Source organism: Cervus canadensis, chromosome 24 (assembly GCF_019320065.1).
Source record: "Cervus canadensis isolate Bull #8, Minnesota chromosome 24, ASM1932006v1, whole genome shotgun sequence".
Classification (NCBI taxonomy): domain Eukaryota; kingdom Metazoa; phylum Chordata; class Mammalia; order Artiodactyla; family Cervidae; genus Cervus; species Cervus canadensis.
Genome location: NC_057409.1, coordinates 33,131,158 through 33,145,938, shown reverse-complemented (window position 1 = coordinate 33,145,938; position 14,781 = coordinate 33,131,158).

Below are 14,781 nucleotides of genomic sequence, written 5' to 3'. Positions count from 1 at the left end.
ATAATAGAGATTTAAGTCATTTGCCAAAGGCCAAAAAGTTATTAAATTGCAGAGCAAGTATTTCAACCTGACTGTCTAAAACTGAAGCTCCTGCTTTTATACTAGTCTCTATCACCTCTTGATGACTTCTTTTACATTTTCCTAACTTGTACTAGGAGCAACACCATAAGTCTCCAGTGGCTTCCATCAAGTTACCCTTCCCTTCTTTATCTGCTCATTCACCTGAAAGAATTTGAAGTAAACTCAAATTCAAAATTCCATGGACAGAGGAGCCTGACAGGCTGTAGTCCATGGGGTCACAAAGAGTCGGACACTACTAAGTGACTTTCACTTTACTTTTACAAATTCAAAGAGGAAAAAGTTGAAGGATCAAGTTTTCATTTTCCTGAGGAATGCGTCCAAAGAAATCAAGTTCTCTTTTGGTAAGTCATGGAACCTCAGTTTCCTTACCTATAAACTGGGAATAATACATACCTTGTAGGGTTATTGTGATCATTAAATAGAATTACCCATGTTAAGTGCCTAAATCATGCCTAGAATATGAGTAGCTCTTATTATTGTGGTCCTTGAGAGTTAGGGCAATGAAGGGAGGTGGAGACCAGAGCTTATGGAGGGAGAAAAAAAAAAACACTGAAGGAATTCATGGGTGGTTTAAAGACACATATGTGTATGCCTTGCAGATTTTTATTCAGTCCTAGGGTTACATGAATTCTTTCTTTCCTGCTACTCTCCTTGTGGAAAGCTCTGTCCTTTTAAAGCATATGGGTAAGTATCATATTGTGTGTGAAAAGCAAAGAGGCACTAGTCTAAAAATATGTAACCTGGATTCTATTCCTGGCCTAGCTACAGACTCCTGTTAACTTATTAATATGTGTATGTCTCAATTTCTCATACATGTATATATGTGTGTATTTACAGAATTAACTCCTTCTCCCGCATTTACAGGAATTTTGAAGTGATGACTGAACATCCACAAAATCCTGTTCTCTTAATGAAACCAATATGCACACACAAGGCTTATGTTATGCTATTACGTCCCACACTTTTGTTATAAGTTGCTTTGTTGATGGAAAAGGGGCTCTAGCTGTTTGTTTATAAACAGAAAACTGTGTTCATTTAATTGGAAGTTTTTTTATGAATTTTTGAGTTTTTACATAAAAGTTTCTGATATTTAACTTTTACAAAATTAAAAATATTTATGCACCGAAGAAAGAAATTTAACAAATATGCACTTTACCATAGCAACCTTATGCCAAGATAGATATGATCTGAATGAACATTCTCTAAAAGCATGCTGTTGTTTAGCTGCTAAATCATGTCTGACTCTTTTGAGACCCCATGGACTGTAGTCCATCAGGCTCCTCTGTCCATGGGATTTCTCATGCAAGAATACTGGCGTGCATTGCCATTTCATTCTCCACTCTAATTGCATAATTTCAGTTGATTGTTGCATTCAATTTGCTACTTACAGGTAAACAATATTCAAATTTGGAATTGGAAACTTGGAGTAGATGCTTTTAAAATTATTTATCCTTTAGATACTTTGGCCTTGCCTTTACTATTCTAGATTTCTCTACAAACATCTTACAATCAGGGCATGGTAATGACCTTTGGAGATCAAAATATAAACATATGTTTAATATGTATTTGCATGCTAGGACTTCAACTCCAGAAATGTTTGATTCAGTTTGACCTACTCTGGGATCTATAAAACCATTTACAAGTGATTCTAAAATGTGTCCTTCACTAAGCTCTAAGATGACTTTCACAGACCTTTGTAATCCGAGGGATAGGTTAGCTTTGCTCTAGCATTGGCAGCTGTATCTGTAGAGACAGCATACTATTGGATTCCTAGAAATTTTGTTTTCCAATCTTATGTGTGTTTGGCAGGAGTGACAAATAAGGATGTGTGAGAGAATGAATAGAACATCTTGATTTATGAGGGTCCAGCACCAAGTTTACCTGTCTGCCAACTAGAGATGCTCTGGGGTTCTCCTGTCTCACATTTATTTATTCCTCATGAGCTTTTTCCCGAGAAGTGAATCATCTATACTGCAGAAGCACTAGCATTTAGGAATCTCTGGTAGAGTTTGACAGTATTCTGTGATAGCTCAGTATAATGTAACAAAGGTATTTTCAATTGTATCTGATGTTTTCTTGGACCTTAAATATTCTATTTGCTTTGATTTTACCACTCCTCAAAATTATATGGGGCTTGCTGTTGCTGCTAAGTCACTTCAGTCGTGTCTGACTCTGTGAGACCCCATAGATGGCAGCCCACCAGACTCCCCCATCCCTGGGATTCTCCAGGCAATAACACTGGAGTGGGTTGCCATTTCCTTCTCCAATGCGTGAAAGTGAAAAGTGAAAGTGAAGTCGCTCAGTCGTGTCTGGCTCTTCGCGACCCCGTGGACTGCAGCCTACCAGGCTCCTCCGTCCATGGGGCTCTCCAGGCACGAGTACTGGAGTGGGGTGCCATTGCCTTCTTACCTGGTGGCTAAGTAGTAAAGAATCCACCTGCCAATGCGGGGAATGCAGTTTCAAATCCTGGGTCAGGAAGATCCCTTGGAGGAAGAATTGGCAACCCACTCCAGTAATAACCCACTGCTTGTAATATCCCATGGACAGAGGAGTCCGGTGGGCTACAGTCCATGGGGTTTAAAGAGTCAGACACAGTGACTAAACAACAATAAAAAACATAAACTAAAATTAGTATAATATCCACACCAGAGGACAGTTGTTGCATAAAATATAGTCACAAATGAGCAAAGCACTTCGCAATTTGACAAGTGATATGCAAGTGTTGATTCGAATTAAAAATACCTTCCTGAACTTAATGATCCATAGGAAGTTGAAACTTGAAGGACATTTTATTATTTGTATGTGTATTTATCTAAAGGACATTTTATTATTTGTATATGTATTTAGTTAAACCCCACCTTTGACAAAATGTTAAGGTAGTTTTCTTAGAGAACAAATTTCGCCTTCATTAGAGGAAATTTTTCAAAATAATCATAAAAATAGTCTTTAAAAACAACTACCAAAATACTGTATGGTGATTGCAACAAATAACACCAATGCAGAGACTTAAAAAGTAAAAGGAATGGCTCCTACTCTACACTCTGCCCCCACATTCCAGAGGCAATAACTATTAATCCTATTGGTGTGTACTATTCCAGGATTTTGGATGAAATCTCTCCCTGTCTCCATCTCTGTCTCTCCTTCCCTCCCTCCCTCTCAGCAGTTTAGTTTTCCTTGAACAAAAGTGGCCCCTTTTCACATATCAAAAATGTTCTCAACAAACTTTTAAGGCACCTCCAAAGTTCAGGTAATGCTGTGGTTGTGCTAATTTTGTGATTCTGAAAGTATCAAGAATGAAAAGATGTCCACACCCAATTTTTCTGTCAGGGAAACGCACACCTGTTTTCATGTCTTTGCATCTCTGTGTCTCCCCAGGGGATAAAGCTTTTACTCGGGGGGATTTCTGGTATGGGGAAAAGGGTCGTCACCACAGTCTTACTCTAAGTGATTATTATCACACTGGTAAGTTTCCACTGTGGCTGCTGGGTGCAGGCTGTGAACACATTTGAAGTCAGCAGGGGACCGTTAGAAACCTCCCCTTTGCTGAGAGGAGCTGTAGAAACCTTTGCTTCACTGAAGCATACTTGCAACCTGCGGTCAGTCGCTTCTTTTTTCATGCAGGGCTGTTTTAAACTGTCTTCTATCCCACAGAGCAAAAACATACCCAACAAAAAAACAGTACAAACAATCCCCATGAGTGTTTTTGAATTTTCCTCTGCTAATCTCATTGTTAATGGTATGAGGTCTTGCCAGGAGTCATTTGTGGTTAAGGCTACAAAATAACATTAACAGTCACACAGTTAAAAACAATATCAAGCATGAAATCAAAGGCTACTAGATGCAAACCTTAGACTAATTGCTTTTCTACTTCTCTTATAGAAAAAGCATTTCACCTTCCTTACAGGTCACTGATTGCTATATGAGGAAGCATATTTAGTAATCTGTAGAAGATATAGGATGCTATACTTAATAATGACATATTTGCATTAATTGCATACTTGAAAATTTTCATATTAGATTATCAGTCAAAGAGTACCCTATTTAAAATAAAATGATCTACAGTGGTTAATGGAAGATGATTCAGATCCATATTCCCTTATCTATGTTTGTCCTTCACTGGCAGTGAATTTACCAGGACTTAAATTTCTATTTGGTCCAAATTGAAATGATGCTGTTCTTGGTTGAAAGCATTGATTTTTCCACCAAATAAAATTTAGGCAAAATTACCATTTCTAGCAGGAATTTCAGGAGGAATTCAGCAGTCATATAAATGAAAAGCCTCCCACAACCATTAAGTCTAAGTCACCTGGACTAATTAATCTGTTAAAAAATACTTTGAAGTTTGTATTATATGCAAAACATGGTATTGAGAAGTCTGTGTGGTTACAAGTATCACTCTTCTTCTGAAAGAGTTCAAAAACAAAAGATGGAGACAAATTAAATCCACCACCAGATACCTACTAAAACAATGGTAAATCCTGGTGATAAGTTTTACCTAGCAGGCTATTGGTTTTAGTGGCTTATATATATTTCCCATTAATAAATCATAATATTATTGTAACTCATAAACCTTGAAACAACTATTGAGATGTGGGGGGTGCAATAATAGTAGTGATAATTTTACCACTTTCACTGGCTCAATAGATACCAGAACTAAGACACCATTAGTTTGAAAACAAAACTGTATAAAATCATATCTTTTTCCAAGTATTGGTCGTTGATACTAACATATGATTAAACTTATCTTTGGCATTTGTATTTAAAAGCACTGACTTCATCATTTGGAGGGCTAAGGTTGATTATGGGTGTTCAGAATTTCATTATCACCTTCATGTGATTTGCAATCAAGTATTTGGTCCTCTGAAACAGATACAATTATTTTTATCTCGTTGCTTTGCTTTAAGAATAATGAATGCGAGCTCAGCCTTCCAAAGAGCTGTGAAAAGGGAGGCCTTGATGAAATAGTAGAAGACAATTCTGACAATCTTAGGAGGTGTCATGAATAAATAGTTCTGTTCTGTTCAGTTCAGTCACTCAGTCATGTACAGTTCTTTGCGATCCCATGAACCGCAGCACAGCCAGGCCTCCCTGTCCATCACCAGTGCCCGGAGTCCACCCAAACCCATGTCCATTGAGTCGGTGATGCCATCCAACCATCTCATCCTCTATCGTCCCCTTCTCCTCCTGCCCTCAATCTTTCCCAGCATCAGGGTCTTTTCAAATGAGTCAGCTCCTCCCGTCAGGTGGCCAAAGTATTGGAGTTTCAGCTTCAACATCAGTCCTTCCAATGAACGCTCAGGGTTGATCTCCTTTAGGATGGGCTGGTTGGATCTCCTTGCAGTCCAAGGGACTCTCAAGAGTCTTCTGCAACACCACAGTTCAAACGCATCATTTCTTCAGTGCTCAGCTTTCTTTATAGTCCAACTCTCACATCCATACATGACCACTGGAAAAACCATAGCCTTGACTAGACGGACCTTTGTTGACAATAATAATATAGTACTGAGGTTTTACTGATATGAGTTCCCACATCTCTTGGGGGTCCTTGGAGGCAGCAAGTAGTGACTGGGGAGAGAGAAGGTCTCCATATGCTGCTTCTCATCAATTTCCAACTTATTTCATTCACACCCCACTTAGCAGAAATTCCTTCAAGAGATGTTCAGTTAGCTGATAAAGTTTCTTGATTTTTTGTGCTGTTAAGAAATTATATCATTTGTTGTGTCTCCTATGGATATTTCACTGGGAAACAGTTCACTGGAAATTGGGGGAGACAATCATGATTAACTATCAGAATGAACCCAAAGTCTCTTGGATTAAAAATATTTTTTACACAAGTATTACATGTAAATTTTTTCTGCATATGCTTTTAGAATATATGGTTTGTAAGTCAACAGATAATATATCTATATTTTTATTATATTTTTAGTTGTTATAAGATATTTCAGTTTCCTATCATTTGGATTTTTCCCTACCTTAACTATATATTTTTTTCAATTTATGTATCTCTAATGTTGTCATTTGATCTAGCAATTACAACTAAATATTTTTAAAGTGTAATAACATTGTTTTAATATTTGAATTCTATTCAATAAATGTATATCATTTTCAGTATCATTTCGGTATTTAATACTTTGTCCAGTTTTTTTTTAAGGTATAAATATTTGCTTGTCCAATTTAAGTAGAATGTAGAATTTAGCTATTTTGTTTCACATTTGCAAGTTTTTACCTCTTTGCATTTATGGTTGAACCACTGTGACCTGTAGATTTCTGAAATCTGAGAATTTAAACTCATGTTTATGTTCAAGACCCACCAAAATGCAAATATTGCGTGAACCCTTAACCATACAACAGAACGAAGAAAATCCAGAAATGTTCATTAAAATAATTTTTTTTTTTTTTTGCACAGCTAATTGCTAAAGTAATTATAAGTACTTAGGGAGGTTGTTTTTTCTGCTGTTTCAAGCTATTATGAATATGGATATATATATTTCTGTCTTGAATCACTTAAGTTTATAGTTTTTCACTTAATCTTTAAGATGAAAATAAGAACATTTATCACACAATGAGTGATACGAGAAATAGTCCTTTATACAGCATTTTTGAGATACCCAAAGGAAAGGCTGTCTGTCCATGAAAGGTCCGAGTTTGATTTATTCTCAATCTGCTAAGTCCACCTCCCTCACGGCTCACTGAACCACAAGAGAATAAATTTCCTGAAATGGTAACTTTGGTTTTCAAGAAATCACTTTGTGTCAAATCATTTATTATTCTAAGACAACTTCTGGTCTAACTTACTCTGCTCTTTCCCAGCCCTAGAGAATGACCTGAACTTCTTGATATTACTAGGGGCAATTCTGAATAACTAACCACAAAATTAGTAGAGTAAGTGGGTCTTTCCTTTTCCAAACAAGCAGGTTACTTTTACAACCTATATTCTTACTGGAGGAAGGACTGTTAACTTTAGTAAAAGGTAGTAAATGTCATTTGGGGTTTTTTTTTGTGGGTCATCAATTGGATTTCTTTTCACATATTTTCCACTCTTTTTTTCAGTAAAGAATTTAGAGAGGTCAGAGAGAATGATTTGAACACATTTGGTAATAGATTTGAGGGTCCAGCTGCTCCTCTCAGATCTATGTTTATGTACCTAAGTCTGAGAAGTATATCAATAAGCACACACATGCTTTGTGTTTCTTTAATTAATTTTACTAGAGAAGAGACCTTTAAATGCATTGTGATTCCTTTCACATCTGAATAGTACACTCTCATACTTTCATATTTTATTTTTAATGGGGGGAAATAGTACCTCACTTAAACCTGTGATATGAGAGGCTCTGATACAATTAAAATGAGCCCAACATCTGTGGAGATATTTCTGTGCATCTTTGATGAAGAAGTAATCTAGTTTGATGGATGTCTTTATTTCTATCTTAATCACAGCATGCAAGATTAGCAATACATGTGTTTCACTTCAGTTAATTACTCTGAACTCATGCACAGATACAGGGCTTTACTCCAATTAATTACTTTGAATTTCTAAGATGGTATGACAGATCACTTAAAGTATCTGTTAGAGATAAATCTAATGAATGTTAGAGAAATTTTGCCTAAGAATCAGGTCTAGATTTTCTGCCATCATAGTGAAAAATCTGAAAATATAAACATGTAGAATATATAACAATAAATCAGATAACTGGATGACCTAATATCCTGTCTTTAGCTACAGTCATTACCTGAGGGTTCAAAGAATACTGAAAAATTATTAGATTAACTGTGCTGTGGTTATATGAAAAAAGGAAAAGGCATATGTTCTTACTCATACATTGATCCACCATTTATGACCTTAAACATAAATTTTACTAGTGACTCTTCTTCTGTGCTGGTTCTGAAAATGTTTACAGATTTAAGACAAGATTATTTTCTCATTTTCATTGTATGTGCCATGTTCAAAACACACTCTGATTACTGGGTGAATAAACAGTTCTTTTCTAAGTAGAAACTAAAAATAATCCTTTCACTGGCTCTAGGCTATGAGAAAAACTTCAAAATTGAGAAATAACAATAATGGAATGTGGACTATAAAGAAACAGGCTAAACAGGGAACAAGTAAAATGAAAAGCAGCTTGCATTTCACACTCATATCAGAGATCAAGACTGGTAGCTGGTTAAGTACACCTTGGAGAGAAGTCAGCTCACTCTCATGGAGGATGGAGTTTACAAGAGATGCCTTGTAGAAGCATGACACCAAAAGTAACATAATCAGGTGAAAACCAAAATTTATTAGAAAGAATAGCTGCTGGGAAAAGAAGAAAAGTGATGGAAAAAGCAGTAGAAAATGTGTATAAACTTAGACAAATCTGTTAAAAATTCCCCATAGATGACAACTGAGAGAAAAATAATTTATGGCTAGAACACTGTGAATTCATGTAACAACTAAAGTTGTGTCCATAGTCAGCTTGACACTTTTCCATAGGAGCATTGCAGATGTCTCCAAAAAGAAGCAAGGGTGTAACTTTATTTTAAAGTTGATTCTTATTTTTAGGAGAGGAGAGAAATCTCATGAGCTGGGAGGAACCCACGAGGGGTGCTACACAGATATTAGTGCAAAGTTTCTCCTCTTTAAGCACTGAGTATTTTCAAGATAATTAAAGGTGCAATGTTGACTGTATAGATAGACTCCTAACCCTTACAGCACACCTCAGTGGAGCTTAATCTCTGCACTTTGATGAAGGACCTTGACTCCGTTTATATCATGGGGCACATTTATTTAGACAACAGAGTAATAGTCATAAGAATTTTAAGTTTGGAAAAACATCCTTAAGGAATTGCCTTTGTAGTTTCACTTTACTCCTTTGACAATGATACATTTGAAAACATCTAAAAAGAAAGCAAAGCAGAAGAAAACAATAGGAGAGAAGCCCCATTAGCTTTCAAGAACTCTTAAAAAAAGAAACTCCATCGTCAATAAACAGGGGAAATACTGATTTATTTTAGGGGTTAAGCTTACAGTATAACATAAGTTCAAGAGCCCTTTCTGAAAAAAACTGAACAGATGAAAAATGCTACATGGATTGCTGGTGTATTCTTGAGAAAGAATATTCTGGTTGAAAGAACAGTTGCTTTGTGACTTCTGCTAGAAAATCTAAATTCCAACATTGCTGTTAGATGGAACTCTACAGTCCAAACCTCCTTTTCTTGAGGATGGAATTTGGCTTTGAGAAAGTTACTTCATTACTCATCTGTTAGTTATTCTTTGAACAAAAGCAGTTTTGTTGCTCAACCTAGGATGTGAACAGATAAATGCTTAACACCCTTTGCACTGAAGCTTGGGATGCTGCCAAAGCCATTTCACCAGTTCAAGAGTCTAAGTGCCACAATATTAAAGGGTCTGAATATCAGATTCATTAATATTAAATGTCCCTAAATTGCAAATTATACAAATAATTACTTCTCCTGAGATAACCTAATTTCAAACTTTTCTATGGTTACCCAACTGGAAAGTTGCATTTTTCAGAAACCAGGATGTTATATGACCTGTTGACACAGTTTCAATTAGATACAACTGACATTATAAAAGTGGTGATCGTCCCAGAATATTTTGGAATGAGACAAAATGCAATGGTTCATCTAATACTAAAAAAGAGAGTCAGATTGTTTTTAGGGTACGTTGGTTGATAAATGAAAGAAACAGTTATAAACAACAAGTTATGAAGGTGCAAAAGCAAGGTAGATTTCCCTTGCTGTGTATTTAGAAACCAGAGATATATGTGAAGGCTTGTTTTTATATTGGAACAGTGTTAGTGGCTAAAGACTTTGCTTTTGATTTCAAAATAAGTTTATATTTTAAAATAAAGTAAAAAAGAAAAGAATGATCATTTAGTTGTTGGTTCAATTTTTATGACAATGTTAACACTTTTAAAAATTACTAAGCCTGAAAAATAAGTGAATATTCAGAGCTAAAACTCTCTCTCTCCTTTGAGAGAGCATTGTTTAGCATGCCTGCCTTTTTCTCTTTGGACATTTCTACTTTAAAACAGTGTTATTTTTTTATAAATCTCTTGTTTATATGTACTGCATATAATGTATAGCTATGCTTCAAGACACCATAAAGTATCTATAGTTAGAGAAATATTTGTTAGTTGAAAATCAGTAGGTATTTAAAAGTAAAATATTTATTAATCTATATTTATGCACACTCATGTACATACATATCTACATTAATTATATATATATATATATATATATATATATATAAAACCACTTATTAACCCAAGGGACATTAAAAATAGTATGCACTTTTTATTTGAATCTGTTTCTACCTTATTTTGGTTCAAATTACCTTTTTTAAGTATCTGAAAAATAGTAGATATTGAATAAATATTTACTGAATTTTCAAAATTATTTTTACAACTTAGCCCAGTATTCAGGAGTGATTTCACTTATTTTCAGAAATAGATTAATTTTTAAAAGTACATTGCCCTTACTTAAAAACCATGGTGCCGATGTAACTTAAGTGAATGTTGCTCAGTCGTGTCTGACACTTTGCGACTCTATGGGTTATACATGGACCCCATGGAATTCTGCAGGCCAGAATACTGGAGTGGGTAGCCTTTCCCTTCTGCAGGGGATCTTCGCAACCCAGGGATCAAACCCAGGTCTCCCCCACTGCAGGTGGATTCTTTACCATCTGAGCCACAAGGGAAGCCCAAGAATGCTGGAGTGGGTAATCTATCCCTTCTCCAGCAGATCTACCCAACCCAAGAATGGAACCAGGGTCCCTGCATTGCAGGCAGATTCTTTACCAACTGAGCCATCTGGGAAGCCCAATGTAACTCAGTGTATCCATAATTGAAAAAAATGTTTTAATTGAAAGGTGATCTGCAATCTTAGATTTAAATAGTAATGGCAAGTGACTGTCTAACTTTTGAATATCTCCAAAACAGAAGAAAAAGAAATCTTATTAAATTGGCATGGAAACTTGTCTACCTTATTTGTTTAATGCCTCTCTGCAACTGGTATTGATAATTTTCCTGGGATAACGTAGGTCGAGGGTAGTAAATTCAAATGCCTCAGGCTCCAGGCAGGTGAATACCTTCTGGAGTTGCCAGGTTGCTTCGAGAGCTGGGATGAGACGCTGATATACTCTGCTTGTTGTTGTTGTTCAGTCATCCAGTTGTGGCCAACTCTTTGAGATCACATGGACTGCAGCACCCCAGGCTTCCCTGTCCATCACCAACTCCCAGAGTTCACACAAGCTCATGTCCACTGAGTCTGTGATCCCATCCAACCATCATGTTCTCCAATGTTCCCTTCTCCTCCTGCCTTCAATCTTTCCCATCATCAGGGTCTTTTCCAATGAGTCAGCTTTTCACATCAAGTGGCCAAAGTATTGGAGTTTCAGCTTCAGCATCAGTCCTTCCAATGAATATTCAGGACTTATTTCCTTTAAGATGGACTGGTTGGATCTCCTTGCTGTCCAAGGGACTCTCAAGAGTCTTCTCTAACACCACAGTTCAAAAGCATCAGTTCTTATTGCTGAACTTTCTTTATAGTCCAGCTCTTACATCCATACATGACTACAGGAAAAACCATAGTTTTGACTAGATGGACCTTTGCTGGCAAAGTGATGTCTCTGCTTTTTAATATGCTGTCTAGATTGGTAAACTTTTCTTCCAAGGAACAAGCGTTTTTTAATTTCATGGCTTCAGTCACCATCTGCAGTGATTTTGGAGCCCCCAAAAATCAAGTCTTCCACTGTTTCCACTGTTTCTCCACCTATTTGCCATGAAGTGATGGGACCGGATGCCATGATCTTCATTTTCTGAATGCTGAGCTTTAAGCCAACTTTTTCACTCTCCTCTTTCACTTTCATCAAGAGGCTCTTTAGTTCTTCACTTTCTGCCATAAAGGTGGTGTCATCTGCATATCTGAGGTTATTGATATTTCTCCCAGCAATAATGATACCAGGTTGGACTTCTTCCAACCCAGCATTTCTCATGATACACTCTGCATATAAGTTAAATAAGCAGGGTGACAACATACAGCCTTGACACACTTTTTTCTCTATTTGGAACCAGTCTGTTGTTTCATCTCCAGTTCTAACTGTTGCTTCCTGACCTGCATACAGATTTTCTCATCTCTTTCATAATTTTCCACAGTTTATTGTGATCCACACAGTTGAAGGCTTTGGCGTAGTCAATAAAGCAGAAGTAGATGTTTTTCTGGAACTTGCTTGCTTTTTTGATAATCCAACGGATGTTGGCAATTTGAGCTCTGGTTCCTCTGCCTTTTCTAAATCCAGCTTGAACATCTGGAATTTCACAGTTCACATATTGCTGAAGCCTGGCTTGGAGAATCTTGAGCATTACTTTGCTAGCATGTGAGATGAGTGCAATGGTGCGGTGGTTTGAGCATTCTTTGGCATTGCCTTTCTTTGGGATTGGAATGAAAACTGACCTTTTCTAGTCCTGTGGCCACTGCTGAGTTTCCCAAATTTGCTGGAACATTGTGTGCAGCACTTTCACATCATCTTTTAGGATCTGAAATAGCTCAACTGGAATTCCATCACCTCCATCTTTGTTCATAGTGATGCTTCTTAAGGCCCATTTGAGTTCACATTCCAGGATGTCTGGATCTAGATGAGTGATCACACCATCATGATTACCTGGGTCATGAAGATATTTTTGGTATAGTTCTATGTATTCTTGCCACCTCTTCTTAACATCTTTTAGTTCTGTTAGGTCTATACCATTTCTGCCCTTTATTGTGCCCATCTTTGCATGAAATGTTCCCTTGGTATCTCTAATTTTCTTGAAGCGATCTCTAGTCTTTCCCATTCTATTGTTTTCCTCTATTTGCTTGCATTGATCACTGAAGAAGGCTTTCTTATGTCTCCTTGCTATTATTTGGAGCTCTGCATTAAACTGGGTATATCTCTCCTTTTCTCCTTTACCTTTCACTTCTCTTCTTTTCACAGATTTTGTAAGACCTCCTCAGGCAATTATTTTGCTTTTTTGCATTCCTTTTTCTTGGGGATGGTCTTGATACCTGCCTCCTGTACAATGTCATGAACCTCCGTCCATAGTTCTTCAGGCACTCTGTCTATCAGATCTAATCCTTTGCATCTATTTCTCACTTCCACCATATAACTATAAGGGATTTGATTTAGGTCATACCTGAATGGTCTAGTAGTTTTCCCTACTTTCTACAATTTAAGTCTGAATTCGGCCATAAGGACTTCATGATATGAGTTACAGTCAGCTCCTGGTCTTGTTTTTGCTGACTGTATAAAGTCTCTCCATCTTTGGTGGCAAAGTATGTAATCAGACAGATTTCAGTATTTACCATCTGGTAATGTCCATGTGTAGAGTCTTCTCTTGTGTTGTTGGAAGAGGGTGTTTGCTATGACTAGTGCATTCTCTTGGCAAAACTATATTAGCCTTTGCCCTGCTTCATTCCGTACTCCAAGGCCAAATTTGCCTGTTACTCCAGGTATTTCTTGACTTCCTACTTTTGCATTCCAGTCCCCTATAATGAAAAGAACATCTTTTTTGGGTGTTAGTTCTAGAAGTTTTTGTAGATCTTCATAGAACTGTTCAACTTTAGCTTCTTCAGTGTTACTGGTTAGGGCATAGGCTTGGCTTACTGTGATACTGAATTTGCCTTGGAGATGAACAGAGATCATTCTGTCGTTTTTGAGATTGCATCCAAGTACTGCATTTCAGACTCTTTTGTTGACTATGATGGCTACTCCATTTCTTCTAAGGGATTCTTGCCCACAGTAGTAAATATAATGGTCATCTGAGTTAAATTCACCCATTCCAGTCCATTTTAGATTGCTGATTCCTAAGATGTCGACATTCACTCTTGCCATCTCCTGTTTGACCACTTCCAATTTGTCTTGATTCATCAACCTAACATTCCAGGTTCCTATGCAGTATTGCTCTTTACAGCATCGGACCTTTCTTCCATTACCAGTCACATCCACAACTGGGTGTTGTTTTGCTTTGGCTCTGTCTCTCCATTCTTTCTGGAGTTATTTCTCCACTGATCTCCACTAACATATTGGGCACCTACCAACCTGGGGAGTTCATCTTTCAGTGTCCTATCTTTTTGCCTTTTCATACTATTCATGGGGTTCTCAAGGCAAGAATACTGAAGTGGTTTGCCATTCCCTTCTCCAGTGGGCCACGTTTTGTCAGAACTCTCCACCAGTCCTTCTTGGGTGGCCCTACATGGTATGGCTCATAGTTTCATTGAGTTAGACAAGGCTGTATTCCATGTGATCAGATTGGTCAGTTTTCTGTGACTGTGGTTTTCAGTCTGTCTGCCCTCTAATGGAGATGGATAAGAGGCTTATAGAAGTCTCCTGATGGGAGAGACTGTCTGAGGTGGAAACTGGTCTTGTTCTGATGGGCAGGGCCATGCTCAGTAAAATTTAATCCAATTTTCTGCTGATGGGTGGGGCTGTGTTCCCTCCCTGTTATTTACTTGTCCCTCAGTATTTCCCAAAGTTTGCCCAAGTTCATGTTCATTGCATCAGTGATACCATCCAGCCATCTCACCCTCTGATGCTCTCTTCTTCTTCTGCCCTCAGTCTTTTCCAAGATCAGGGACTTTTCCAATGAGTTGGCTGTTGGAACCAGACGATCAAAATACTGGAGTTTCAGGTTCAGCATCAGTCCTTCCAGTGAATATTCAGGG